Source organism: Podarcis liolepis (genome assembly GCF_965112155.1).
Source record: "Podarcis liolepis genome assembly, chromosome: 2".
NCBI classification, from domain to species: Eukaryota; Metazoa; Chordata; class Lepidosauria; order Squamata; family Lacertidae; genus Podarcis; species Podarcis liolepis.
This window is the reverse complement of record NC_139555.1, coordinates 26,147,123-26,174,201: the sequence shown is the minus strand read 5'-3', so window position 1 is coordinate 26,174,201 and position 27,079 is coordinate 26,147,123. Positions and strand designations below refer to the sequence as shown.

The window sequence follows — 27,079 nt, the reverse complement described above, 5'->3', positions numbered from 1 at the left end:
TCCCTGACCCCCCCCCCACTTCTTCTTAGAAAGTGTGGCAGGGAGGGAATCGTTGCAACTTTTATGTCGTGGGGATAAAGGAAGGGAATTGACAAACTTTTGTCAAAACTGACAAATGAAAGGTGATGGCTGCAGTTGCTACTTATCAGGGAGGGAGGAAGACTATAAATCCATTTAAGTTCCCCCAAGTTTACTCAACAGTGCAAACAAAAATAAAGCAAGTGTCAGCTTGCCTGGTTAAGGAGGGCCATGAAAGGTGACACTGTGTCACTAATCCCTTGTTGCTATTCATTAAATACATCCTCCGGGTTGTTAATCTTCACACCTTCCTCTGGGGGCCACCAGGCGGCAAGCTGGGAGGTCTTGACCATGGCAGAGAACGTCGCGAGAGGCCAAAGGTCAGCCTGAAAGAAGGAAAAAAAGCAAAAGTAAGAAGGGGCTGTGGAGTTTCACTGTACGACCTTTATGCTTTCTCTCTCGACGTAACTGTGAGTGTGTGTTTGCCTATGTAAGTTAAAAATGGCAGTAGAATAGCAAAGGCTATTCCCTATTGCTCCCCCAAAATCCCAGTGTCAATTCCTGTGTTGTAGCACAATTGCAACCATGCCTATTCAAAAGTTCTGTTTGAATTCAATGGGGCTTGCTCCCAGGTAAGTAGGCTTCGGATGGCCGGACAGTTTAGGCACAGAGAGCAACACAAATTCAAATTTTAGGCCTCATGGCACACTGTGTTCCATGCTCCTTCCTGTAAATAAACAAAGGATATTTGCAAGCATGACTCCCCCTGTCAGCTTCCTCTTCTTAAATAGCGCTCCAAAATTATACACTGAGGAATGTGAGGCATCTTGGGCAAGGCAGAATGGGCTCTTTCTTCAGACACTTGCTTATCTGCACCCTCCTCCCAAACCTGTTCTAAACATAGTTTTCTAGGGGCTATTTCTGGTCTTGGATGAGGATCAGACACTGTTTTCATACACAGTGTTTCCTCTTTTTTGTAGATAAAAATGTGGTATCGCTGTGGAGAGGTGGCTGAAGAAGCCAAAAGGTGGACCAGCTGGAGATGTACAATGCCGTGCTGATGTATAAATTCAATGATTTGAAATTGTTATAATTTTTGCACAGAGTTAATGCCTGAATTAGCTGTGGAGCCTAAAGCTGCACGTCAGGAACTGAGGCTGGGGTGCAATGCAAGCTGATTGTTAACTGAGAAGATGTTTTAGATAGTTGCTAGCATTCAAAACACCTCACACAGCAGTTGTGGTGAAGAATTTTTCCGTTCCCTCCTCCAGTGGCGAACCCTGTATCACCCTGAAGGATGCATTCTCCTGGCAGCAGTGCCTGGAGGCAAAATGGGCTGGATTCGGGGCTGTATTGCTAATTAGGACCTCATATTTGATTGGACCCCAAATTTCCCAATTCAGCCACACGGGCCGCTCAGTGACCTTGAGCCTGTCACTCTCTCTTAGCCTTAACTTCCTTACAGAGAAATCCAGGTATGGATAGGGAAAGCCAATAGCTCAGTAGCAGAGCATCTGTTTTGCATGCAGAAGGTTCTGTTGGCTTGTGTACAGGCATACCTTGGAGATACAGTGGACGCTCGGGTTGCGAACATAATCCTTGCGGGATGCACGTTCACAACCTGCAGCGTCAACAACCCGCAGTGGCGCGTCTGCACACACGTGGGTTCTGATTTGGCGCTTCTGCACATGCACGACCGCCAAAACCTGGAAGTAACCCATTCCAGTACGTCCGGGTTTCAGCAGCCCATAACCCCAAAAACGCAACCTGGAGTGTCTGTAACCCGAGGTATGACTGTATTGTGGTTTCAATTCCAGACTACTGCGATAAAGCGAATATTGCAATAAAGCAAGTCACACCATTCTTTTGGTTTCCCAGTGCATATCAAAGTTTTGTTTATACTATATGGTAGTCTATTAAGCCAGGCCTCCCTTGCTGCAGGGGTGGGAGGGGGAAAACCCAGCTCCAACCCTAGCCTGCTGTACTCCCGTGGCCAGAAGAGTGCAGTCGTAGTGGGAGTCTTCCTTCCCCTGGAAGCGACTGGTTTGCCTGCAATTGCACCCATGTCCTCATAAGGAGCAATATCTGCACTGCACAAAGTAAGCCTGTATCCTTCCACTCTGGCATTTCAGCAAAGGAAGCACAACAGACATGGCGTACGTCCAGTTTTGATGTATCTGATGCTCTTACTGCCATAAATGAAAGCATGCCTGTCTATGGCACTATACGAGGTATTTGCGAATGGAGGTGGGGTCAGAGTTGACATGTCGTGCATTTATTTTTTTGTTTACATTTGCTTGGGTTGGTGGCTTCCAGGAATAATGGCTTAAGGCCATATGGCCAAAGGCACAGCGAGGTGGAAATGACATGTACTTCAATTAACTTGGTAACAACAACTCTAAAACATGCTCTCACTTGATTTTTTTTTAAAAAAATAGTAATGCAACTGAACAAGAGATGTCTATCATTTTGCTTTCGCTCCCCCTTTTGAATGCTGCTATTGTAAAAGGTGTAACATGAAAACATTTACAAACAAGACCGTATCTTTTGAACTCAATGGGTTGTTTCCATACCATTTGCTTTGTGGCTTTTAAGATACCCACCCACCCAACAGTGATGACATGCTCTCAATGTGTCTCGTGACAAATTATGTAACATACCCTTATGCTCTTTGAACACCATTCTGGTTTTTGTTAAAGGGGTAGCGAACATTTCCCCTTTCTTAACTAAATATAAAGAGTTACAGTGGTACCTGTGGATACGAACGGGATCTAGTTTGTATCTAGAAGCAAACATAACTAGTGACGGCACGCGTATGCCGCTTTTCGCAGCTTCTGCGCATGTGCGTGACGTCATTTTGAGCGTCTGTGCATGCGCAAGCGGTGAAACCCGGAAGTAACACGCTCGGTTACTTCCGGGTTGCCACAGAGCGCAGCTTGAATGCGCTGAACCCGAAGCGCATTCAACCCGAGGTATTTATAAGTATCATTTGAAGAAACTTCTAGGTAGTTATGCTGGGTACTTCTTCAACTTTTTGTCTTGAGTCAAAGCCCATGAAGGGCAAATGCAGCCAGTCCTGGGGGGCTGAGTTGAAGTTGGTTTAACTACTGACAAGGCTGAGAAAAAGGAGTAGGAGGATGAAGCTGCTGAGAAAGCTGCAAGTGGGCTGAGCCACCAGCAGGATCAGCTTAATATAGCTGGAGCTCAAGCCAGGAGCCAGAAAACATTGATGTTGCACCAGCTCAAGGCTAATTCTCAGCACCGGCTCTTGGGGTACATCAGGCTTCCTCAACCTCAGCCCTCCAGATGTTTTTGGCCTACAACTCCCATGATCCCTAGCTAGCAGGACCAGTGGTCAGGGATGATGGGAATTGAAGTCTCAAAACATCTGGAGGGCTGAGGTTGAGGAAGCCTGGGGTAGATGTTCTTTAAAAGAATAAAATAAAGTGGTGCATACACAGCCAGTTTCAGTCTCTGGCATCCTCAGTTAAAGCAGGAATGGCAGGAAGTTGTTGCCCTCCAGAGGTTGTGGGACTCCAACTCACATCAGCCCTGGCCAGCACAGCCAATGGTCAGGGATTATGGGATTTGTAGTCCAGCAATATCTGCAATTCTACAGGCTCCAAATTCCTGAATGAAAGGGTCTCAGGAAGCTTCAGGGGAGTATGCCCCATTGAAAACAGTGGGGCTTATCTCCACGTAAACATGCACAGGATTGCACCGAGCACAATGTGAATGGTATTTCTTATTTACTATTAATGCAGGAAACTATTTAAATATCCAGTGTATTATTAATTTTTTTTTTTTTTTGCAATTGCTGATTAATAGCTTATGGCCTACTCTGAGGTTTCTGGCACAGGAGTATAAATGTAATCAAGGACTTTTTTAAAAGGAGTTGAAACCATTTCATTGGCAGGTCAGCACTGGCTTCATTTCAGAATAGTATTTGTGATTCAGCCTGGTTATTATGAAACTAAGTAAATATTTTAAAGTGACTCAACAAGCTTGTGATATCATCTGTTGTATGAGAAGTGCCCACTAGACAACATGCCCTTTTCTCTCCTTTCCACCCCAGTACACTCCAAGGTAAAATGTGGAATGCACCAACATAAATTCCTGTCAGGAGGAAGAAAAGGGTTGGCCTCCCAACTTATCATGAGTGCGAAGTCACGTATTCTGGGTTCTTTCCCAGTGCCAAGGAGCTGAATTCAAAACGGCAAAAGTCTCTTCACACAGAAACCGTCTAATTAAAGCATGATAGCTTGACGCAAAGCTCCCAGAATAAATCCTAACAAGTTAGGGAAAGAATTCCCTTTGCTTTCGAAATCTGGGTCAGCTGAAATGAACTGAGGCAAATGGATGCCTATAAGGCAATGCCGAGATATGGATTTCTACTTCTGGCTTTTTGGATAAGGGTAACTCTCTATAGAGGGAAGCAGGTGGCGCTGTGGGTTAAACCACAGAGCCTAGGACTTGCTGATCAGAAGGTCGACGGTTCGAATCCCTGCGACGTGGCGAGCTCCCGTTACTCGGTCCCTGCTCTTGCCAACCTAGCAGTTTGAAAGCACATCAAAGTGCAAGTAGATAAATAGGTACTGCTCCGGCAGGAAGGTAAACAGCGTTTCTGTGCGCTGCTCTTGTTCACCAGAAGCAGCTTAGTCATGCTGGCCACATGACCCAGAAGCTGTACACCGGCTCCCTTGGCCAATAAAGCAAGACGAGCACCGCAACCCCAGAGTCGGCCATGACTGGACCTCATGGTCAGGGCTCCCTTTACCTTTGCTTAACTCTCTATAGATATACAACAAAAAACAATACCCATTCCACCTGTGCCATCAAGTGGGCCCTGATTTTTGTAAAGTCCATATTCTTCTGATGAAAATCGGGCCCTCCCTTAAAGAGGGCACATATCGCGGTGAAACCTAGAAAACCGACACCCTGTGTTGTGGGTGGGTACAATGGGTCAGCCACAACACCTGATTGGTACTTCCCGCATAGCTGGGTGCAATCTGGCCAATGGGACACAGTCCAAACGGTTCGAGGGACCTATTTATGCCCTTGCACGTGACCCAGAGCTTCCTCTTTCAGCGCGTGCATTCGGAACACCCGCCCACCTCTCCCTACTTTTAGGGTTTTGCGCTTGACCTTGCTATGCCGTCGTATGTCAACTGTCATTGGGAAAGGAGCATGGCAGAAATTTTCCCCACTTGGCTGATTGGCTGTTACCATTTGGGTTTCGCCTGCCGTGTAGCAAATCATCACAACTTGTAAGGTTGCAGACAGGCTCTGCTTCAGGTGATAGGGATGGGAGAACGCTCTCGCCATCCCTATGTGAAGGGTATTCCGTTAAAGGAATCCAGGGACTCGATGGTTCGGTCAACCTCTGAGAGGGGGTTGTGCCCATGCCTGAGTCCAGGGGGACATTTGGATGGCAGAGATAGCCTGTTCCCGGCTTTCCGCTTATCCAGGTGTTCCCCCTTGGCTAACCTATTCTGGAACCCTGGGTCAGCGCTACCTGCATGGCAGGGAGCTAGTCGAACCAGAGCCTATGCAACCAGTCACTTGCTGTAATCAATAAAGTTGTGGCCTAAATTCTGCCAAAAACCAAACCAAAATTTGAGTCAAGTGTGAATTTTTTTGGGGGGTGGGAGGTTTCTGGGTCTGAACACTCAAAAGTTGCCTCAGGGGAGTCAGTATGTATGCAGACTGCAGCACCCGGCATGCACATTTTTGAGGGGACTCAATCAGCCTCCCCCACAACAGGCTCGGAGCCCTGGTAACTGAGGCACAGGAGCAGGCAGAATTCTCTAGTGCAGGCTTCTTCAAACTCGGCCCTCCAGATGTTTTGAGACTACAATTCCCATCATCCCGGACCACTGGTCCTGCTAGCTAGGGATCATGGGCATTGTAGGCCAAAAACATCTGGAGGGCCGAGTTTGGGAGGTGGGCAGGTGGATGGAGGTAGTGGCCGAGGAGCCTGTTGGATGCAGGCTCTGTTCACCCTCTGCACGTGCCCCCACCCCAGCTTCCCAGTCCACCAGGGGGGGCATAATTCTTGCCCAGCCCTGGGCGCCAGCAACCCATGCTACACTGCTTGTGCTTTTAAAAACTTTCAGGTGTCTCTCAGTGTGGATTTTCAACAGGGTTTCTTATTTAATTTTTATTTTTTTAAAAAAAAATATTTATATTTATTGCTTGTTTTTATTTGTGCCAGTTTTCATTTATGATGTGGGCCTACTTAGGTTTTGCAGACAGAAAGGCAGAGTGTAAAGAAAATAAGTAAATAAATAAATACAAATATTTTTAAAATACATTAGCTATTTTTGTTTTAAAAAGAAATTATTGGAATGTAGAGCTCCCAGCCTTCTCTTGCCTCCTGGTTGAATCCACTGTTGCATGGTCAGGATCTTATAGCTGCCATTATTGTTGTGATTCCTTCCCCATCCGTTCTTTAAAATCCTGCTTCTGGGCTGCCATCACCGAAGCCACTGGAAAGTAAAAGCAGTTTGAGATTTATAAACTTGGACCAAGTTCGCTTCTCTCCCAAGCAGACACATGCGAAAGAACCGTGCAAGGTAGATTGAGCTTAAGTGCTCCTCGTGTTTATTTGAGTTAAACAAGTCCACTTTCCCAGCGTTTACCTAATAGCATATTGGGGTGGAGAAGAGTGGAAAGGTTGATAGCAAAGCAAAGTCTGACTTACTGAGGGATTTGTGTGACAAGCAGTCACTAAATCAGACAAAATAAATTAACAAAAATTTAATTAGCTTTTATCATTTCTGTCAAAACTGACAACTGAAACATGGAGAAAAGATCAGGTTTTCCTCCAGGGAGCATTTTATCCCTTTGCTCCCAACCCCATGTCTAAAAAGGAGCCTTAAGTTGAAAGTCTATTTATAGCCCTCTACATGGCCCTTGGTTTCCTGTGGTTTTGGACCACTCAAGAGTTAATCTATAAAATGAGCTTGCAAACTGATTTGTGTGCACTAGGTCGGCACTGTCTTGTACTGTGGACTTGCAAAGGAAAGTCATCCGCCATTGCTTTGTTGGATGGGGTAGAGCTATAAGAGTGTAATGTACTACCAGCTTGTAATAACAGTGAGGTGAACGCATGGACATTTTAAAGGGCATCTCTGTGGAACTGTTGCCTTCTAACTTGATCGCTCATTTTTCAGATGCACAAACGCATCCATGGCAAGTTCTCCTTCAAGCTCATGACCAAAGGCGAAAGAAGCCATAGTAATATAACTGGCGGTGGAGTGTGTGGGAATGGTTTTCCTCCCTCCCTTTCAATATTAGAACTCTGGGTCACCCAATGAAGTAGTTTGTCAAGAGATTCAGGGCAGACAAAGAAAAGTTTGCATTGTGTAATGAATTTAGAGATTTCACCAACACAGGATACGGTGATGGCTACTAGTCTGAAGTGGCACAGTAAATCTGTGAAGGATGTCTAGGAATGGCTGTTAGATAAGTGATTGCTATATTAAACCACCAACTTTGGAGGTAATGTACCACTGAATACCAGTTGCTGGTGGTAAATAAAGTCAGAAGTCTATTGCCTAGATACTCTATGGTCTTCCAAGTGGCATCTGATAAGCAACTGCAGGTTGGCAGGCGAAGGAAGGTCTCATGTATCCCAAGAGGAAATGACTTCCTGAATACATCCTTTCCTGTCCAGGTAGGTATGGACTGAGGTTTCCTCCCAGTTCTGTGAACACTGACGATGCTCAATTTAAACATGCTTCTGTCCATGGACAAATAAGGTGCACCTGAGAGCATTCCATGTGACTACCACATTTTAAAAATGTTCTTACGCATGTGGCATTAACACACCAGTTATCGCTGGCTTAGGAGAAATCATAAGCATATGGGCCAGTGCATTTGCTGAGAACATTAAATGAGATGGTGGCTTCATGGACCGCTTCCACGGGTAAGTGTTTTGCCCTTGTGATCACTGCCATGTTTAATTTGGTCCTGAGTGTCTGGCCTTGGAAAACATAAAGAGAACCTGAAGCAGTGCTGACTGCATCACTCTCTGTTTACAGGAGATTGTAGGAGCTGGTGCCTGGTTACTACACCAGGACAGATGGCTTTGGTCCAATTTTGATTTGATCTTATTAAGTGAATAAATTCCCAAAGCTCCCGACTGTTTTTTTGGACTCCAAAGTTGGCTCATATAAAAGAATAAATTCAAGAGCTTCCTGATCTATACGGCACAGACAGAAAACAATTTAGATGATCAGGTGGTGATTTGTAACATGTCGAGAATATTTGGTGACAAAATGGCAGTGCCAAATGTCTGGAAAAAGAAGTTTGTGTTTTAGGGAAGGGGGGGAGTTGGTGGGTACAGAGTTCTTGGAAATATAGCACATTACTTTTATTTAAAGAGAAGTAATCTCTTCCAAGAAAAGAACATTAGTAACTTTGCAACTTAAAGAATGTCATATAAATAAAGGGAATAGATTAACCTCAAAGTAGAAAGGAGACTAATACTGGACTCTAAATCCCTCCCCGCCTGTTCTCTGTGGAGATATATTGAGCAAAGATTTACTTAGCAATTAGGGGTTTGATGAGAAAACGTTCAGTGCAGCACTGGGCAAAGAGTCAAAATCTACATTTGGAGGAGATGTCTAAGTATTATACAATGCATGCGAGTCAGTGGGGTTGTTTCCCCCCTGTTGACACAGCACTTTGTTTTATGGTCGTGTAGTTGACTGGGCAGAAAAATGATATGCGTTGGGTTGATGCAGAGAATAAACACCACAAAGTGAGCCTTATTCCGAGGGAGGAATTCAGTGTTGCGCTATTCTGATCATTCCATCAGGGCAAGCATTTCAGATTTTCAGATGGAATTATGCCCCCTCTCTTCCCCCCATGCAATGTTCTGCAATTTCTCCCCCCAGAACACCTCACCCCAAGCCAATTTCAGGGGGTGCAGGGCATGGGGGGAGAAGGGGGGAACCCCACTGCAGAACAGAAAGGACTTTTCCACTGACAGGACATGTTAGGTGGATCCTGCCCCAAATTTCTAAACCCCTCACACCATGAGGGATAGTAAGAACAAGCACACCACCTCTGCCTTTGTTTCCCTCTATAAATTGGAGCTCCATGCCAAAGGGGAGTCTATGGAAAACTATATAAGTAACAAAGGGCAGGGGAAATGCAGTATTGTTCTTATAAGCCCAGTTATAAAATAAAAACCTGCTTGATTTTTCCCAAACCACTGAAAAGTAACTTAGGTGGAAGTCAACCAGGTTTTTACTCAGAGTAGACTTGTTACGATTAATGGTCCTAACTTAGTCACACTCATTCGTTTCAATGGATGTATTACCCCTTATTTTATCCATGCTTTTCATTCTCTTTCTGTCCCCACCCTCCAAATAAAATATCCAAAACATCTGAAAATCTGTTCTACTTTGGCCTCCCAAAGGATGCCTGAAAAATTTCTAGGGAAGTACATTCTTTTCCCAAATCCCTCTCAATTGGCAAAGAAGATGGTATGCACTGGTGGTATTTCAACCTAACTTTGCGGCCATTGTAAGCCAAGTCATTGTGCGTGTTGAGCATTTCTCCACTTGTTGGCTTGTTACATGATGGTGAGACATAATATAACACGGTATTACTTTCTACAGTTTTTATCTTCCCTAATGTTTCTCATTAGAGACTTTACAGAGTCCACAAGGCCCTGTCCCCATCTGTTTTTCAAGGTCTTACTGGACATCAGCGAGCCTTGCCAGCTCGGTCAACTATCCATCATATACCCTCGGTTGTATGTGGAGAAGCTCTTGAGAACATAAGAAGTGCCTGCAGGATCAGGCCAATGGCACATCTAGACCAGAATCCTGTTCTTACAGTGGCCAACCAGATGCCCATACGAAACTCACAAGCAGGATTCAACCATGAGCGAACTCTCCCCTGAACTGGTATTCAAAGAGAGTTGCCATACATCCAAAATTCCCAGGACATAGATGGGATTTGGCTGTTGGAAGCAGTTTCTGGGAGGAAATTGCTGTAAATGTCTGGGAAAATCAGAAGGATAGGGTTTTTTTGGTGAATTTTCTTAACATTATTATTATTATTGTTATTATTATTGATTTTGAAGGGGGGGAGCTCCAACTGTGCAAGCAGAACGTAGCCATCATAATGGCTGATAGCTGTCAATAGCCCTCTCTTCTATGAATATATCTAATTGATTTTAAAGCCATCTAGATTGGTGACTATCACGGCTTCCTGTGGGAGCAAGTCGGCACTGTGTGCAAAAGTACTTTTTAAAAAATCTATTGTTGGGGCAGGGTGGGGGAGCTCAAGCTGTTAGCTGTTCAGCTTAGGGGTGATTTGGAGAGAAAGAGTTTAAAAACTTGAGGGGAGTGGGTTAGGATAATAAATGTGGCGATCATACTCACTCCATGCTGTAGCGAGATCCTCCTCCACCATTTTCATCTTTACATTTGTATACATTTGTATTACTTCACATATAAATATCTGCTGCAACAGACAAAAAGCTCCGATAAAAATTATTCCCCACTCTGCTTTTCTTTTGAATGTTGCCTCTGATACATTAAAGTTACATTCCAGCCAGCTTCAAGGACATGTTTCTGAACACTGTTCAAAAATGCTGACTGCCACTAATCGCCCAAGAAGAAATGTGTCCTTCGATGGATTGGGTTCATATTCAGCTGGTTCTACCTTTAATCTGGCATATGTGGCAAAATGTTCCACATTGTATGCTGAAAGATTAAAGGAGGGTTGATGTGATTCAGTGATGCCTGATGGATATTACCTTTGGGTTATAAGGAAAGGACAATGGGGAGAAATGGACTGAGTGTTGTGGTCTGTTTGCTCAGCTAATGTAAAGTGGAATAGCTCTATGGGATTGTGAGTGTTTTAAATACATGCCACACTTGGACCAGAATTGGCTCAGTGCCCCCTCACTTGCAAAGCTGATGTGCATTGCCATTCCAATAGTAGGGATACACCTCAAATATTTTATTGAGAGGCAAAGGGACCTTGGCCCTTAGGTGTTGACTCCTATGCCTGCAAGCCACTCCCAATGTAGATAATATGAGCTATGTGACTAAATGGTCTGACTCTGAGTAAGGCAGCTTCATGTCTAGTCTACGAAAGACAGGAGGAGAAAGTGTGAACCCTTTTAAAGCATATTGTCGTTGCTAGATTTTGGGAGAACTCCCTCTAACATAAATGGGGAGCGAATCAAAACAGGTTTCCCTTAATCAGCACATCATCATTTTCACAGCTATTTTTATCCCATTAACCTAAAATGTACTAGAAGGAAATTATCTTTTGGAAAATCTAGCTTGTGTCTCAATGTTAAATTGCACATTCTTTTGTAATTCAAGAAAATCTTCAGTGGAAATTATTATTATTAATTTATTTAAAAAGATAAGTGCCCATGATATTTTGAAAAATAACAAAGCCGTGTGTCTTTTATAGCAGCCTATTGGAAATTAGAAGGTATAAAAGAAATAATGACAAGGGCACATTGGTGAGGGCCAATAATTTCCCAGCAAAATTTCTCCCAACCAGCTGGGTGTTTGACAGGCAAAATAGGTTTCTGTCAGTCAAAAACTACTGAATATCTTTTTTTTTAAAAAAAGTCATAGCTTTTGGGGGCACATTTATAAGTATGCACTGACTTGGAAACCAAGCACACAATCCATTGCAAAGTTCCCCATTAAATGAATGGAATTATTACAAGACAAAGCTTCCACTCATTTCGGTGGATTTATCCAGGACAACGTTTTTGATGGATTGTACCCCAGTTCCCCACACCCACTGGACTAATTTTCACTGTGACTTTTTATCATCAGCCCACGTGAAGCATGAGGGATGGAATCTGTGCTAAAAGCAATATATTTTACCAGAACATCCATAAATGTTTCCCAGTACTGTAAACTCAGAGAGACAAATGTGAGCAAAATGTTTCAACAAAGTCCCATAATCTTTTGCTGGTAATCTTTACAGGCCCATTCCTACCCTACTTCATCCCTCCTTTTGAGTGATAGAATAGATGTTCTTCAAGATATGTTCCATCTAGAAGGGACAGAGGTAGGCTCAATTATCTGGATGTGCTTGGCTTTGCTCCTTTTTCCTCCTCGTCTCCTCCAGCTGTTTTGGGAAGAGAAATTGCGCAATGAGATGTATGGGATTTGCCCCAGCTTACCAGCTGCTCATGAGGGTGGAAGATATACTGCATCTAGAACCCCATCTTACCACAGTGACCCCCCAAAGCAGTTGATTTGTATTGCAGTGGTACCTCAGGTTAAATACGCTTCAGGTTACATACACTTCAGGTTACAGACTCCGCTAACCCAGAAATAGTGCTTCAGGTTAAGAACTTTGCTTCAGGATGAGAACAGAAATTGTGCTCCAGCGGCGCAGCGGCAGCAGGAGGCCCCATTAGCTAAAGTGGTGCTTCAGGTTAAGAACAGTTTCAGGTTAAGAACAGACCTCCAGAACGAATTAAGTACTTAACCCAAGGTACCACTGTATATTGAAGGAGCATGGATGTTGCAGTGACAATAGGAGCTACATGTGGCCAAATTCCCATCAGGAATTAACTCTAAACCTATCAATCCAATGCTTCCATGGATTCCTCTCTTGCCTTCTCACTTCCTTCCCAGTTAGCCTCCTCTCACACGGTTCTCTCTTTCGTATGACTTTTTCCTCAAGCCTCATTATGTACTGACTTTTCCATTGGGTTCCTCTTTCTCAATCCATTGCCTATGCTGTAATATTCTTTCAGCCTCTTTGGCTCTGGGCACTCTAGCGCTTATCTTTCCTAGGCCCTATAACTTCTTCACTTGTCCTTTGTTTGCCCCTGTCTAAGGTGTTACTCCCAGCCAAATTAACAACGTTTCTCTCCCTCACTGAAGTTGGACTGCTAACTGTTCAGGTTTCTGAGCAAAGGAACATTCTGAACTGGCTCAATCATTCAGTCAGTGCCAGAAACACTGGAAGAATATAAAAATTATTACTATCCATAGCCATGTAACAGGTTTTTTTTTATTAAAATGGGCCCCACTTTCTACCTAGTTCCCCCAAATTAGAAAGTGGATCTTGCACTATTGGGTGAAACTGAGATGTGATGTTTAGCAAGAAATAACACAGATGTTTCCCTCTTTCCCCCTCAGCAAGACAGTGTTGCAGTTAGAATTTAAAAACCACAATTTGACTTTGCCCGTGTGGTATTTTCCACTGTGCACAGCTGAGGGTTAAAAAACAGCACCACAAACCCAATGTTTCCATCTCAGATGTTCTCAGTAGGTCCCTGGCACTGATGATCTGAGGCCATGACAGTGATCTTAGCCCCAAGCCATGTGTGATACCACTTGAATCGTACTATGCTCACCTCCCACAGACATTCAGTGTACACTTCCCTTCTTGATCTCTGCGCAACTAATAACAGCTTAGGGAGTTAGGAATGCATTTTGATACAGAAGCAAAGGGGAGGGAAACAGCTGTATTGGAATGTTTGCATGCTCTTGAGAGACTCAGAAAGCTACATAGTGTTGATATTTGATTTCGTTTGCTGGGAAAAAGCAAAGTGTATGCCGCAAAGCCAATGCCAGTAACTTTTTTATCTTAGAAATAAAGGATGGTAGATACGAGGATCATCATATTTTTCATTGTGTGTTGCATAAGAGGTGTGTTTGCTCAATTATTTGCCTCCTGCTGTTCTTCTTAGGCATAGCTGTCAGATTTTAATGTACCCGAGCCCTTTTAATAGTCACTGGTCATCGGGGGTGCCAACTTGAATAAAATATTGTGAGGGCCCAGGTCAGCCCTGCCCTGCATAACTGATCACATGATGTAGTGCACACACACCATTTGAATGGGAATGTCCATCAACTTTGCGGGGGCCTGGCCTCCCTAGTAGTTGGCTTCTTTTCTGGTCATTGTCCCTGGTTGGCAAACCACTGTCCATGGTTTGCAGTCCATAATCCATTTTGCCTGAAGTGAAAATAAAGGAACAGTCTAAGAATTCTGTTACTGCAGAGAACCCTGGTAATGCAACCTGAACCAAGGGTGGTGAAGGGGGTGGCAGGAAACTTGGAGGAGAGGCAGAGGGTGGTGTTCCAGAGGGTGGGATTTAAAAAGGGAAACAAATGAAGGAGGAGGAGGAGGAGGAGGAGGGCAGGTCTGATTAGATGGAGATCACACTCCTGTTAGAGATAGTAGAACGAAGTATGAGAAGATGTCTTCATAGATTTGGAAAGAATCTTAATGGAAGCAACACTTTACATTGGAGTTGCCAACAAAATGTCAGGAATTTCTAAGGAAAGAGAAAACACTTTTGTAAATCCTAGCAAAAAAATTCAAGAAGAGATGATCTTCCACAACTCTCTGTAGCTAGTTTAAAAAAAGAGAGAGAGGAACAGCTGATAAATGCTAATAATAGATTCTTTTTTAAAAAAAACATATTTTTATTAGACAATTTCGACATAACAAATTAAAGGTAAAGGTTGTGGCGCTCATCTCGCTTTATTGGCCGAGGGAGCCGGCGTACAGCTCCCGGGCCATGTGGCTAGCATGACTAAGCTGCTTCTGGTGAACCAGAGCAGTGCACGGACACGCCGTTTACCTTCCTGCCAGAGTGGTACCTATTTATCTACTTGCACTTTGACGTGCTTTTGAACTGCTAGGTTGGCAGGAGCTGGGACCGAGCAACGGGAGCTCACCCCATTGTGGAGATTCGAACCGCTGACCTTCTAATCGGCAAGTCCTAGGCTCTGTGGTTTAACCCACAGCGCCACCCACATCCAATCCAAATAAATAATCAATTACATTATCTCCCCCCCTTCCCACCCCCATCCCTCCCTCTCCTCCCCCCCAGGATTTCCCTCAGCTCCCCTCTCTGGTTTCTTTGCACATATTGTTCTCTGCATGTTATAGAATTGTACATATCCTTGCCTTATCTATCATGTGTTCAACTAATAAATTTGTGGATGTTTATTCAAAACCTGCCAAGGAGTCCGGATCATTTTATTGTCTTTTTAGGTAATTTGTAAAAAGTTCCCCTACTTCCTTGAAGTCACAGTTGTCCTTATCATGCAGTTCATGTCAGTTTAGCCAATTCCGCATAGCTCATCAATTTTTCTTGCCATTGTTCTTTCGTTGGGATTTCCTCATTCTTCCATCCTTGTGCTAACAAGACTCTTGCCGCTGTTGTAGCATACATAAATAAATTCTTTGTTTTTCTTGGCAGGTCTTGTCCTACAATCCCTAATAGAAATGCTTCTGGTTTTTTTTTTACAAAAGTCATTTTAAACATTTTTTTCCAATTCATTATATATCATTTCCCCCCAAATTTTAACTTCTCGATAGAATAGATTCATATAGACAGCTTGTGCCATTTGTCCAGCCTAATGCATAGAATCATAAGGCTGGGAAGCCATTCAGAGACAGATTCCTACCTTCTTCTCTTATGGGGCCTCTTGAATCAGGTTGCTCTGTTTTGACCATGAGGCTTAATCACATGAGTGCTGCTGTCTTCTCCCCCTCCCCCCCCCCAAATACGGTTCAAACAACCCTTTCTTCCTGTCAAGATTTGGTCATTTTTCTAAATAAAAAATGTATTGACAACATTGAAAACACACTGCACAGGATAAGCGAATGCATCTAATGGTTTGAAAGAATTACTGTATTTTTCCCTCTATAAGACGCACCAGACCACAAGACGCACCTAGTTTTTGGAGGAGGAAAACAAGAAAAAAATATTCTGAATCTCAGAAGCCAGAACAGCAAGAGGGATCGCGTGCGCAGTGAAAGCAGCAATCCCTCTTGCTGTTCTGGCTTCTGGGATAGCTGCGCAGCCTGCATTTGCTCCATAAGACGCACACACATTTCCCCTTACTTTTTAGGAGGGAAAAAGTGAGTCTTATAGAGCAAAAAATACAGTATTTGGTAAACCGTCAATTCTGCTGTGTACCTGGGTTTTCCCAGTAGTGATGTATGGAAGTGAGAGCTGGACCATAAAAAAGGCTGATTGCCGAAGAATTGATGCTTTTGAATTATGGTGCTGGAGGCGACTCTTGAGAGTCCCATGGACTGCAAGAAGATCAAACCGATCTATTCTGAAGGAAATCAGCCTTGAGTGCTCACTGGAAGGACAGATCCTGAAGCTGAGGCTCCAATACTTTGGCCACCTCATGAGAAGAGAAGACTCCCTGGAAAAGACCCTGATGTTGGGAAAGATGGAGGGCACAAGGAGATGGGGACGACAGAGGACAAGATGGTTGGATAGTGTTCTCAAAGCTACCAGCATGAGTTTGACCAAACCGCGGGAGGCAGTGGAAGACAGGAGTGCCTGGCGTGCTCTGGTCCATGGGGTCATGAAGAGTCGGACACGACTAAATGACTAAACAATAACAACAACCTGGGTTGGACCCTAGAATACTCTTTATAGCTGAAGTATTTTAAGTTACAGCCACAGTATTAGTCAGGAGAAGGAAAGAAAAGCACACATGGGGAGAGGTGTTCAGAAACTACTGACTGCAGCTAATTAACTGGTTGAACAGGAAACCTGGTTTTAAAAGAAAATCATGTCTGTCTTCCTGGGTGATCTGCTACAAGAGAATCTTACAGAATACAATCTCCTGCACATGTGCACTTCCCAACCATCTAGAACTGTGACCTTAGCCATTAGCCTATACTATGATTGAAACACGTCCCATGCAGACAGGAAAAGATCAAAACACCTATAGTGCAAGCCTATACAAGTCTACTCAGATGTAAGTCCCATAGAGTTCAGTAGTCCTTGCTCCCATGTAAGTATGTTCAGGGTTTGTGCTATTAAGTGTTTTGAGTGTCATAATTACTTATATTTTTTGCAATGGTGCATAGCAGCTTTAATCATTGACTGGATCTCCATTACAGAAGGTACCAGCAGAAGACAATAATAGAATCCCTGCCTGAAAAGACTTACAAATCGAATAAGAGGAAAATAAACAAGAAAATTTGTATTAAAGAACTGGAGGGACATGTGGAAACAATGAGGTAACTCTGGTTATGCAAGGAGGCGGAAGATTCTATCCACCAGTTGTTTAACTTTTGTGATCTCCACCCACCAATTGCCTAACTGGAAAAAAGTTCATGATTTTTTTTGCAAAGGAGAAGTGGCACAAAGGTGGGTGTCAACTGCTGCTTAAAGGTGCAGGGCTGAGGGCCAGGCCATATATAGACTCAAGTTCTATTTACATAACAACAGGATTGTGTACTTCATTACTTTTGTAGGCTGCATTCATGGATTATGAATAGTCAGAGTCAATATCAAATTGTGCTGCAATGTTTGCAGATTTGGTTTAATATGTACAATTAAAATCAGGGATGAGAAACTTGCAGCCTTCTCCATATTGTTGGACTCTCCCATCAGTCAGAGATCATGGGACTTATAATGTCCAACGATATCAGAGGGCCACAGAGGTTCAATGATATCATGCCTGATTTACATTCTGTTCAGCAGTGCAATCTTATTCACAAACATGCAGATCCTTGTTGTTTTTCTAGTGATGTTGCCAAGTTCATAACTCCTGGTCTCAGAATACCAATTTCTGTTATTTACATTGCTCACCTTCAGTATGGTTATTGTGGCCTCCTGTCCCAATTATTCTTTGCCTTGGTTTTTAATTTCAGCCTGGTAATAATTGCTTCCTTTCACTCACCTCTCCCTCTCTCTATATATCCCCCTCCCTCCCTGATGGTTTTGTCCAGACATAGGCAAACTCTGCCCTCCAGATGTTTTGGGACTACAACTCCCATCATCCCTAGCTAACAGGACCAGTGGTCAGGGATGATGGGAGTTGTAGTCCCAAAACATCTGGAGGGCAGAGTTTGCCTATGCCTGGTTTTGTCTCTCTTCATCTGCTTGCTGTCCCCTCCCTCTTCTTCATCAGTGATAGGAATGAATGTGGCAGATGGGGCAATCTTTCTCCTCTTTCCTCTCTTCCTGGTACATGTATGGCACTGTTGCAGCGATTCAGACACCAAGGGGAGATGAAGGAAGGACCACCACCCCAGATGCTACTCTGTAATCAATTACTTGCTGGGGTAAGTATTCCTGCGGTCAAAACAACAGTGACAAAGTGTGGGAGTGGATTGAGAAGGCTTGTGGATTGGAATGTCAGTTTAGAAATATTCACCTCTTCTATTAGCAATCTGCTAGTCACAGTCCAAACTGATTATTACTAGCTCTACCCTTTACTACTTCCTTGAAACTATTTGTAGTGATGTCAAGATCTCAAGTGGCTTGCCGTAAAAGGCACCAAACACTGCTGAATTATGTCCCCGCTTATTTTCACAACAGTTTCCCGGATTGAAATATGCGGGGTGTTATCATATTTACACAAAGAGCACAAACCCTTCAGAAATTATTTGTGGGTTACAGCATTCTGGACTTCTTGCGTTCTGGACTTCTTCAAATCACTCACACTGTAATAAAGGACATTCTGCTTCTAAACCTTTGTTCCTACCTTTTAAATCCGTTGGATGGTGCTTTGAAAAGTAAAGTATTGGGGAAAATCAAGAAATGCAGTGGTTCTGCAGGCTAGATCAAACAATACTTTTTGTAACAACAACAACAACAACAACAACAACATTTATACCTCAATCATCTGACCAAAGACATGCAGGGTCATATGCTCACAAGCAACCTGTAGAATAGCTAGTCCTGTCCATAATCATGGCAGAATTTCTTTAAACCACAGCAGACATGGAAATCACTACGAACCGTATCTATGAATAGTCAGTTCCATAGGCATGATCCAACCACATGTGCTTGCTGTCTCTTTAGAGGGATGGATAGATAGGTAGAGATAGATAGATAGATAGATAGATAGATAGATAGATGATAGATAGATATAGATCTGATCCTTTGCAGGAGCAGGAAATGGGGAGCACTGAATCCAGAGCCCTGCTTTCCATTAATCAAATGATGTGTGCTATCACTAACTGATTCTTGGACTGGGCCAAGAGCGGCATGCATTAATCGATCATTAAGATTCCTCATCCTACTATGATAAGGATTGGTCATGTGATCCCTCATCCATATATGCCCGCTGGAGGAGACTCTTGAGAGTCCCATGGACTGCAATAAGATCAAACCTATCCATTCTGAAGGAAACCAGCCCTGAGTGCTCACTGGAAGGACAGATCCTGAAGCTGAGGCTCCAATACTTTGGCCACCTCATGAGAAGAGAAGATTCCCTGGGAAAGACCCTGATGTTGGGAAAGATGGAGGGCACAAGGAGAAGGGGACGACAGAGGACGAGATGGTTGGATAGTGTTTTCGAAGTTTGACCAAACTGTGGGAGGCAGTGGAAGACAGGAGTGCCTGGCGTGCTCTGATCCATGGGGTCACAAAAAGTTGGAAACAACTAAACGACTAAACAACAACAAATAAGTTACCTATCTGACCAAAGCCAGGAATTTGTGTTGGGGAGAAATGGACCCATTGCAGCCCAAATTAATAACTGTTGTGCCCATTATTCTTCGCAGGAGAGCCATTCGCTGTGTGTAACTCTGCTCAACTATAAATGACACTGGGAGTTCTAAACTAGGCTAACAAACTTCATTTTAAGAAGCTAGTGAGTATGTTGAAACAATGAGCAACCAGTCCATGCATTACATCTTTAGGTGACTTTATTTGCTATGGAAATAGGACCTTTACAGTAGTGAAAACATCTCTGATGGGATAATATTCCATTTAAATAAACAGTCCCTAATGAAATTTGGAGTTGCCTACTACTTTGTCATGTTGTGGCATGCTGTCGTAATCTTAACACTCCTAAATGCTATTAATAAATCTTTTCAGCCTAATCTGCTTCTGAAAACTCAAGCTAATGTCTCTCATGCTTCAAATTAAATTATGGTCGTGTCAAAGTCGTTCGTTGGGCCTAAATATCCTCTTTGAAATTAAACGGCACCAAACCATTAAGAGTGTTGAGACTTTCCCACCTAATGAGGAACTCCATTATCCAAGTCCTCGTAGGTACTACCATCTGCTCCTTCAACCTAAAGGCAAAGCCTCCATTGATCAATGTATATGAGAGAGGTTTTTATAGGTCTAAACTACACATCATGGGGAGTGCAGAGCTGCTGCCAACCTTCATTTCTCCCCTCTGCGTCCTTGCACGGAATTCAGTCTTTTCTAATTCAGGTTTGAACTAACCTGATCCACACTTCTTGGACTAATGTGTGAATCAGAACTTTGTAATTCTCTGGCTGTCATGTGTTTCAAATGTCCCGATGAAATTCTCAGGTCAAAACTGTATATTCTATTGTATATTAGAAAGATATATAGAATAATAATAATATAAATAAATAAATAAATAAATAAATCCCTGCCCATCTGGCTGGGTTTTCCCAGCCATTCTGGGCGGCTTCCAACAGAAGACTGAAAGTACATTAAAACATCAGTCATTAAAAACTTCCCTAAACAAGGCTGCCTTCAGATGTCTTCTAAACGTCAGATAGTTGCTTATTTCTTTGGCATCTGATGGGAGGGCATTCCACAAGGTGGGCGCCACTACTAAGAAGGCCCTTTGCCTGGTTCCCTGTAACTTCGCTTCTCTCAGTGAGGGAACCGCCAGAAGATCCTCGGCACTGGACCTCAGTGTCCCGGCAGAATGATGGGGGTGGAGACGCTCCTTCAGGTATACTGGGCCGAGGCCATTTAGGACTTTCAAGGTCAGCACCAACACTTTGAATTGTGCTCAGAAACGTACTGGGAGCCAATGTAGGTCTTTCAAGACAGGTGTTATGTGGTCTTGATAGATAGATGATAGATGTATATAAAATTGAATTGTATATTAAAAATGTATATGCATGTTTTAAAATACATATTTTGAGAGAATAAATGTATTTAAATCACAGGTCAATGCAGAAACCGGAGAGAGCAGACTAGTGGGTGAACATGTGAAAATTAGTGGAATGGAAATAGACTGATCCATCAACATCCACCAAGGTTAGCAACTGGCCATCAATATGTTACTGGACTCCAGTTCCCATTATTTCAGATCATTGGTCTTGCTGGCTGGGGCTGATGGGAGTTGGAATCCAATGACATCTAAAGAGCCACATGTTAGAGTCCAGCCACGTTTGGAGGACCACCCAGGATTTGGCTAAAGAAGGCCTGTGTTGTGTCATCATTCTTCTGTTTTGCTATTCTCACTCCACTTTAATGGCTACAACCCTGAGACCAATGACATCATCGCATCAACTCATCCTGTCTTTTTTAAATTTAACATTACTAGACAGATCTAAGGAGAAGGTGCTGGTCAGTGTCAGCCACATCATGTTCCTTGTAACATGTAATTTGGACTTCATAGCTCTTGATCCACTGCAAGCTTATGACTGTTGCTTTTAACCATAGTGGATGGTTAACAGAGGAGGTGAATAATTGCTCTTATTCATCTAGCTGGGAATCTCTGAAAACTGTTGGCATATGTTGGCCTCAACCTTTTGCTTCTCAGACCCACCCCCCTTGTCCCATTCATCCACAGCATTCATTATCATATGTGTAAGACTTTAAGAAATGCTTTTGTGGATCAGAACAAATGCCCATCCGGTTCAGCAGTCTTTCTTTAAAAATGGTCAACTATATGATAATTTTTACTTTACTGCCAGGCTGTAAGAGGAGTTTAAATGTTTCATTTTTTCCTAAAAAAAGCTGCTTTATATATTCTAAGCTAAGATTTTTGCAGAAGATTTAAAGCTGTGATGTTGCTCAGCTCAGGTTCTAGAAAGTCTCACCCATTTCCTTTCAGCCCAACGAAACTATGCTGAAAAGTGCTTTGTTTTAAAGATAGAAATCCAAGATCTTTCTTATCTTAGTAATGAGTTACAGTGTTTTAAATATTTCTCTGGATTGGCCCGCCTGTGGATCAGCCTTAGGGTTTGATCCAACATTGGCCCCAATCCTGCTGGCCTCCTATTGCCCAGTCCAGACAACTTCCCATAGAGATCTTGGCACTTGAATTGTTTTACGGCTTGGGACAGGTAATACTCTGCAGCTCTGCCCCAAGTCAACTACATCCCCCATGTTGGCATAGAAGCATCATGCCCATGCTGGCTTCTTAGAGACAAACTGCACCACCTGGTGTTAAAGCAGTGGGGTCAAATAATGTTCTCACCATTTAGTGTAATTAACTCCAACCGCCTGTCTGCTGCACACCCCTGGCTCAGCCAACACAAGCAAACTTGGGCCAATTGAAAATTTCTCCTCATTATTAAGCCCAAGTCTAAGCACTTGTCTGTCTGTAAAAACAGAGCAAAGGGAGGAAAACTGAAACCAGTGGACAGGGGCTGAGGTTTCAATAAATGTCAGAGAACGTCAAGTCTGTTTGGATTGCAAATTATTGCTGGCTGATGGTCTATTATTGTACAACTAGCGATTGCTGTCATGGAGGTGGGGAGAGCTTTCTTCAAATTGCAGCCATAGAGAAACGGGAGTTACTAATACTGTGACAACTGGGGAGGGGAGTAAGGAATGTTAACATAGCACCTTTAATGTTTTACTTAATTTAGATCTTACATAATAATAAAAAAATCAAGTGATACGCTTTGCCTATCCTTCCAAGTTCTATCATGGAGAGATTGCTTCAGCGGTGGTTGGTTTCATATAGGCGTTTGTCCATGACGGAGTTAAAAATGAACACAGAGGTCTTTTTTTAAAACTACAACAACACCAATAAAGCTATTTTAGTGATCAATACAAGCAGATTAATGTCACACACTAAAAATGCAATCTAAAATTTTATACATCGTTTTCAGTGTCTAAGATTTTGACAAAAAGAGTTGAAATCACACTAAAGCATGCCTTTAAAATGGTTAAAGTAAAAGTGAATGCCTGTTTCAGCTCAGCTTTACATAAATATACTATTTTACACATTTTGAAAAATGTATAATTTTTATCCCAAAAAAGAAATGTGAGAAAATCAAATAAAAACAGCTATGTTCACTTAACCGCCCTCCCTCTTATACACATGGAGAAAATGGTTATTAAGCTGTAGCTTACAATTTTGTACCAATAATATCTTGAGAAGGGTGCCTCTCTTTTCCCCTGGAGCAAAGGAAACAGGCCCAAATAATCAAGAGCATTTTAAATTGGCTCTATTTAGACTTTATTGTGCTGAAACTGGATGACTGTAGAATATAGTCTGGTTTGCCAAATGATTAAATCTAAAATCTAACCAATTGTCTGGAACTTTATTTAGGGCCATGGAGAGACGATTTAAGATGCAGAAGCAGATGGGAATGTCTTTGATAGCATCTATCTTACCATCGAGAAGACTGCCTCATTTGGTAAAATAGCAGACAATGGTTAGTAAATCATTGTTGTTGTTGTCATCATCATCAGTTTATTACAACCAACAGACCAGAAATAAATAATAGAGTACACCCAAATCTTAAATATAGAATTAAAAAGTGTAATGTATCAACAGCAGCTTAACCAGGTCTTTTTTCCACCAGAATTCAGTTTCAACACCTCTCAGGTGGACACCATTGTCAATATAAGAGAACAAGGGAGGCGTTCATGGTGAGTTCCAGCACTTCTTTTTCTAGAAAAATAGCATATAGCATTATATATAAATAACAACCTTAGGGAATAATATTTCCAGCTTCAGGAGGTTAATTGCCTCCTTATTGTCAATCCTACTGATAGAAATATGACCGCTTTCAATAACACCCATGAGACTTTATCTTCCGGCAAATATTTAATGTAGAATTGAGTTGACCTTCATGGTAGTTTGGCCAATAAAGTAACATTGAAGTAGATGACATTTCAAACCATAACATACAGAGGGGAGGTTAACAAACAGAAAGTGGACTTGCCCCATCTTTCATGGAAGCCTTTGGGGTCTACATGTCTAGCCTCAGTGGTGGCCAGTGCCCATTGGAAATGGTAGGGCAGAATGCAGGGTGTCTAATGGTCGCTGGAGACAAGAGTCAATGACAGGCAGGGACTACTATTCTAGTTCTGCTCCCATCCTCCTGCTTACTCAGTTCTACAAGGACATCACTGAGACGAGGAAGGAGGAAGCTGAAAGGCAGCGACAACCCCCTTTACTGGAGAAAGCAGGCAGGTGAGGGCTTCCTGGGAATAGACTGAGGTTGGTGGACCTGTGCCCCATTTACCTTAATGGCAGTGAGTTCTCAAATTTCAGCAGCACCCTGTGTGACACCAACCTTTGGCCCCCACCCCACCTTTTACTATCCATTATACAGCATAAGAGTGGCGCCCCCTGCAGCACCTCCGGGGCTCCACAGCCTGTGCAACCGAACCGGTCGAACTCCCCTAAATCCGCCTCTGCTAATGGACTATTCTCCACTGCCTAAGCTTTCCCTTATCAAATATACGGTACATACCTCAATGTACATGGGACGCAGGTGGCGCTGTGGTCTAAACCACTGAGCCTTTGGGGCTTGCTGATCGGAAGATCGGTGGTTTGAATCCCTGTGATGGGGTGAGCTCCCGTTGTTCGGTCCCAGCTCCTGCCAACCCAGCAGTTCGAAAGCACGCCAGTGTAAGTAGATAAACAGGTACCGCTGTGGCAGGAAAGGTAAACGGCATTTCTGTGCACTGCTCTGGTTTTGCCAGAAGCGGCTTAGTCATGCTGGTCACATGACCTGGAAAAACTGCCTGCAGACAAACATCGGCTCCCTCGGCCAATAAAGCGAGATGAGCGCCGCAACCCCAGAGTCATCCGCGACTGGACTTAACTGTCAGGGGTCCTTTACCTTTTTAAATGTACATACCTAATCAGACCAGAATAATCACACCAAAATAAAATACTTGAGGTGGCCAGCCCCCCCCCCCCAAAAAAATTGACAGCCATTGCCATTCAAACAGTGAGTATGCACCACATCATGTGATCGATTATGTGGGGTGGAGTTTACTTGCTCCCTCTTTTAAAAAAGTATTTTTTTATTCAAGTAGCCATCCCTGCACCTAATGCTTGGATATCTGCTAGATATCTGTAGAACAGTATGGCACATGAAGGGGGGCTTCTTTCAACTCTAATCAAGATCAGCCGAGAGGGCCCTCTTGGTAGTTCCACCACTCTCCAAACCTTGGGTGGTGGCGGCCTGGAAAAAGACATCAGTGTGGCTGCCCCTCACCTGTAGGATTCCATCTCCACAGAGGTGTACATGGCACCTTCATTTTACAGCTTTTTTTTCATATACCGCAGAGTCATCTTAATCTGGCCCTTGAAACCTGAGGTGTACCCATTTTTTTTTTAAAAAAAATAATTTTTATTAAATTTCCATTTAACAAACCAATCATATCGTATCATACTAATTATTCCAAATTATGCCAATACATAACACAAAATCCAAATATTTAACCGAATTTTAATTTTTTGTGGGGGGTACCCATGCTTCGAGTTCGGTACCGATACTGAGGTGTACCCATTTTTAGGACGAACAGTGGTACCTCTGGTTATGAACTGAATTCGTTCCGGAGGTCCGTTCTTAACCTGAAACCGTTCTTAACCTGAGGTACCACTTTAGCTAATGGGGCCTCCCACTGCCGCCGGCATGCGATTTCTCTTCTCATCCTGTGGTAAAGTTCTTAACCTGAGGTACTACTTCTGAGTTAGCGGAGTCTGTAACCCGAAGTGTTTGTAACCCGAGGTACCACTGTACCCTATTAACATGATTGTCATTTGTTTTAAACTGTTTTTAATGTTGCATTATAAATTGGTGTGACCTGCCCTGCAACCTTAGGACATGTAATAAGTATCCTTGCTGTGTTGCTAGCACAGCAAGGATAAGCTCCTGTGCAGCAGTGTGTTTTCTGTCCAAAGAACCTTTGGTACAGGGAGATGCCTCCCTAGAATTAACTCAGTGTTGGGGCAGGACTTTCTGATACAAAAAAATGACCTTGCACTACTGTAACTGTAGCAGCGTTGGATTAGACTGTTACTACGTTTTCATCGTTGACATAATGTGTTTCTAATGTTGTATACTGCCCTGAGATCTTTTGATAAAGGGTGGTATATAAACTGAAATAATAATAATTTTGTTAGTAAGGAAATAGCTTTATTGTTGTGCTAGCCAAAGGCAATGACAAATCGAAAAGCAGAAGACAAAACAGAAAAAACAACAGCCCACATTATATACAACTGGGGCTGTCAAGGCATAAAACACATGACTTGGAGATGATGGTGACTGAAATAACAATGCAACAATGGCAACAATAATAATTCTTAGCCTTTTTTATCGACACAAAAGGACCTGCCCCCGTTTATATCTCAAGTAGTTTTGTTTACTGTACTTGCACCCGGTGAGAAAGATCCAGAAATGAAAAATCTCCCTTCCTCTACTGTCCCACAAATCTCTACATAATTTAATTCACAGAGTTCCTTCCATATAATGGCCTTGTGTGTGCTTTCTGTGGCTTAAAAAAAAAAGTATAAGCATTTCTCAAATTAGTTTGGCTTAAGCTCTGTTCTTCCCCTTTGGCAGTAGTTTTCTTAGAATGATAGATTAACAACTCAAACTATCAACAACTCTCCCTTCTTTCTGTATTGGGTTTAAGTGATTTAATGCCATTAGTTTCTAATTTGCTCTGTACAGACTAACAGGGATATCCTTCAGTTCGGTTAGGAATGGCCAGAAACAACTGAAACAGCCCATTGCTTCGATATACAGTTACGACTGAATAAAAATGGCATTTTCCTATAGGACACAAGCCCAAAATGTTTCAAAAGGAGCTGCTTCTGAGAAACTCATTGGTTAGCATTAGATAAATCACTGTCACTCAGCCTCAGTTTGCATGTCTTATGCAGAGAGGGCAATACCAGTCTAGCTCATGGAATTCTTGTGTGAGAAAGATTACCTCAGAAACGGTTCATAATATTTGCACATATCTACATAGTGTCAACTTAACAGGGCCCCATATTGTACTCTGTAGTAATTAACAAACTACATTTGTTTCCACTGAGGAATAAAACGGCTCAAAAGTGGGGGGTGAGTGGGTGAGATTTATGTTCAGTCATCATTTTATGCTCTGTTTAACTTCAGCCTGGACCAGGAACAA

At 42.9% G+C, this 27,079-nt stretch overlaps 2 long non-coding RNA genes across 2 annotated transcripts in view; one reads left to right on the top strand and one right to left on the bottom strand.

Moving 5' to 3' along the window:
- The window catches only part of LOC310700768, a 262,967-nt gene that overhangs the window by 60,513 nt on the left and 175,375 nt on the right, over positions 1–27,079 (top strand). The gene's annotated exons all lie outside the window — the stretch shown is intronic.
- Positions 174–10,526, bottom strand: LOC310700745. The gene is made up of 3 exons (XR_014522783.1): positions 10,422–10,526; positions 6,392–6,506; positions 174–404 (listed from the first exon to the last, which is right to left on the bottom strand). It is a non-coding gene; the product is annotated as an uncharacterized lncRNA (long non-coding RNA).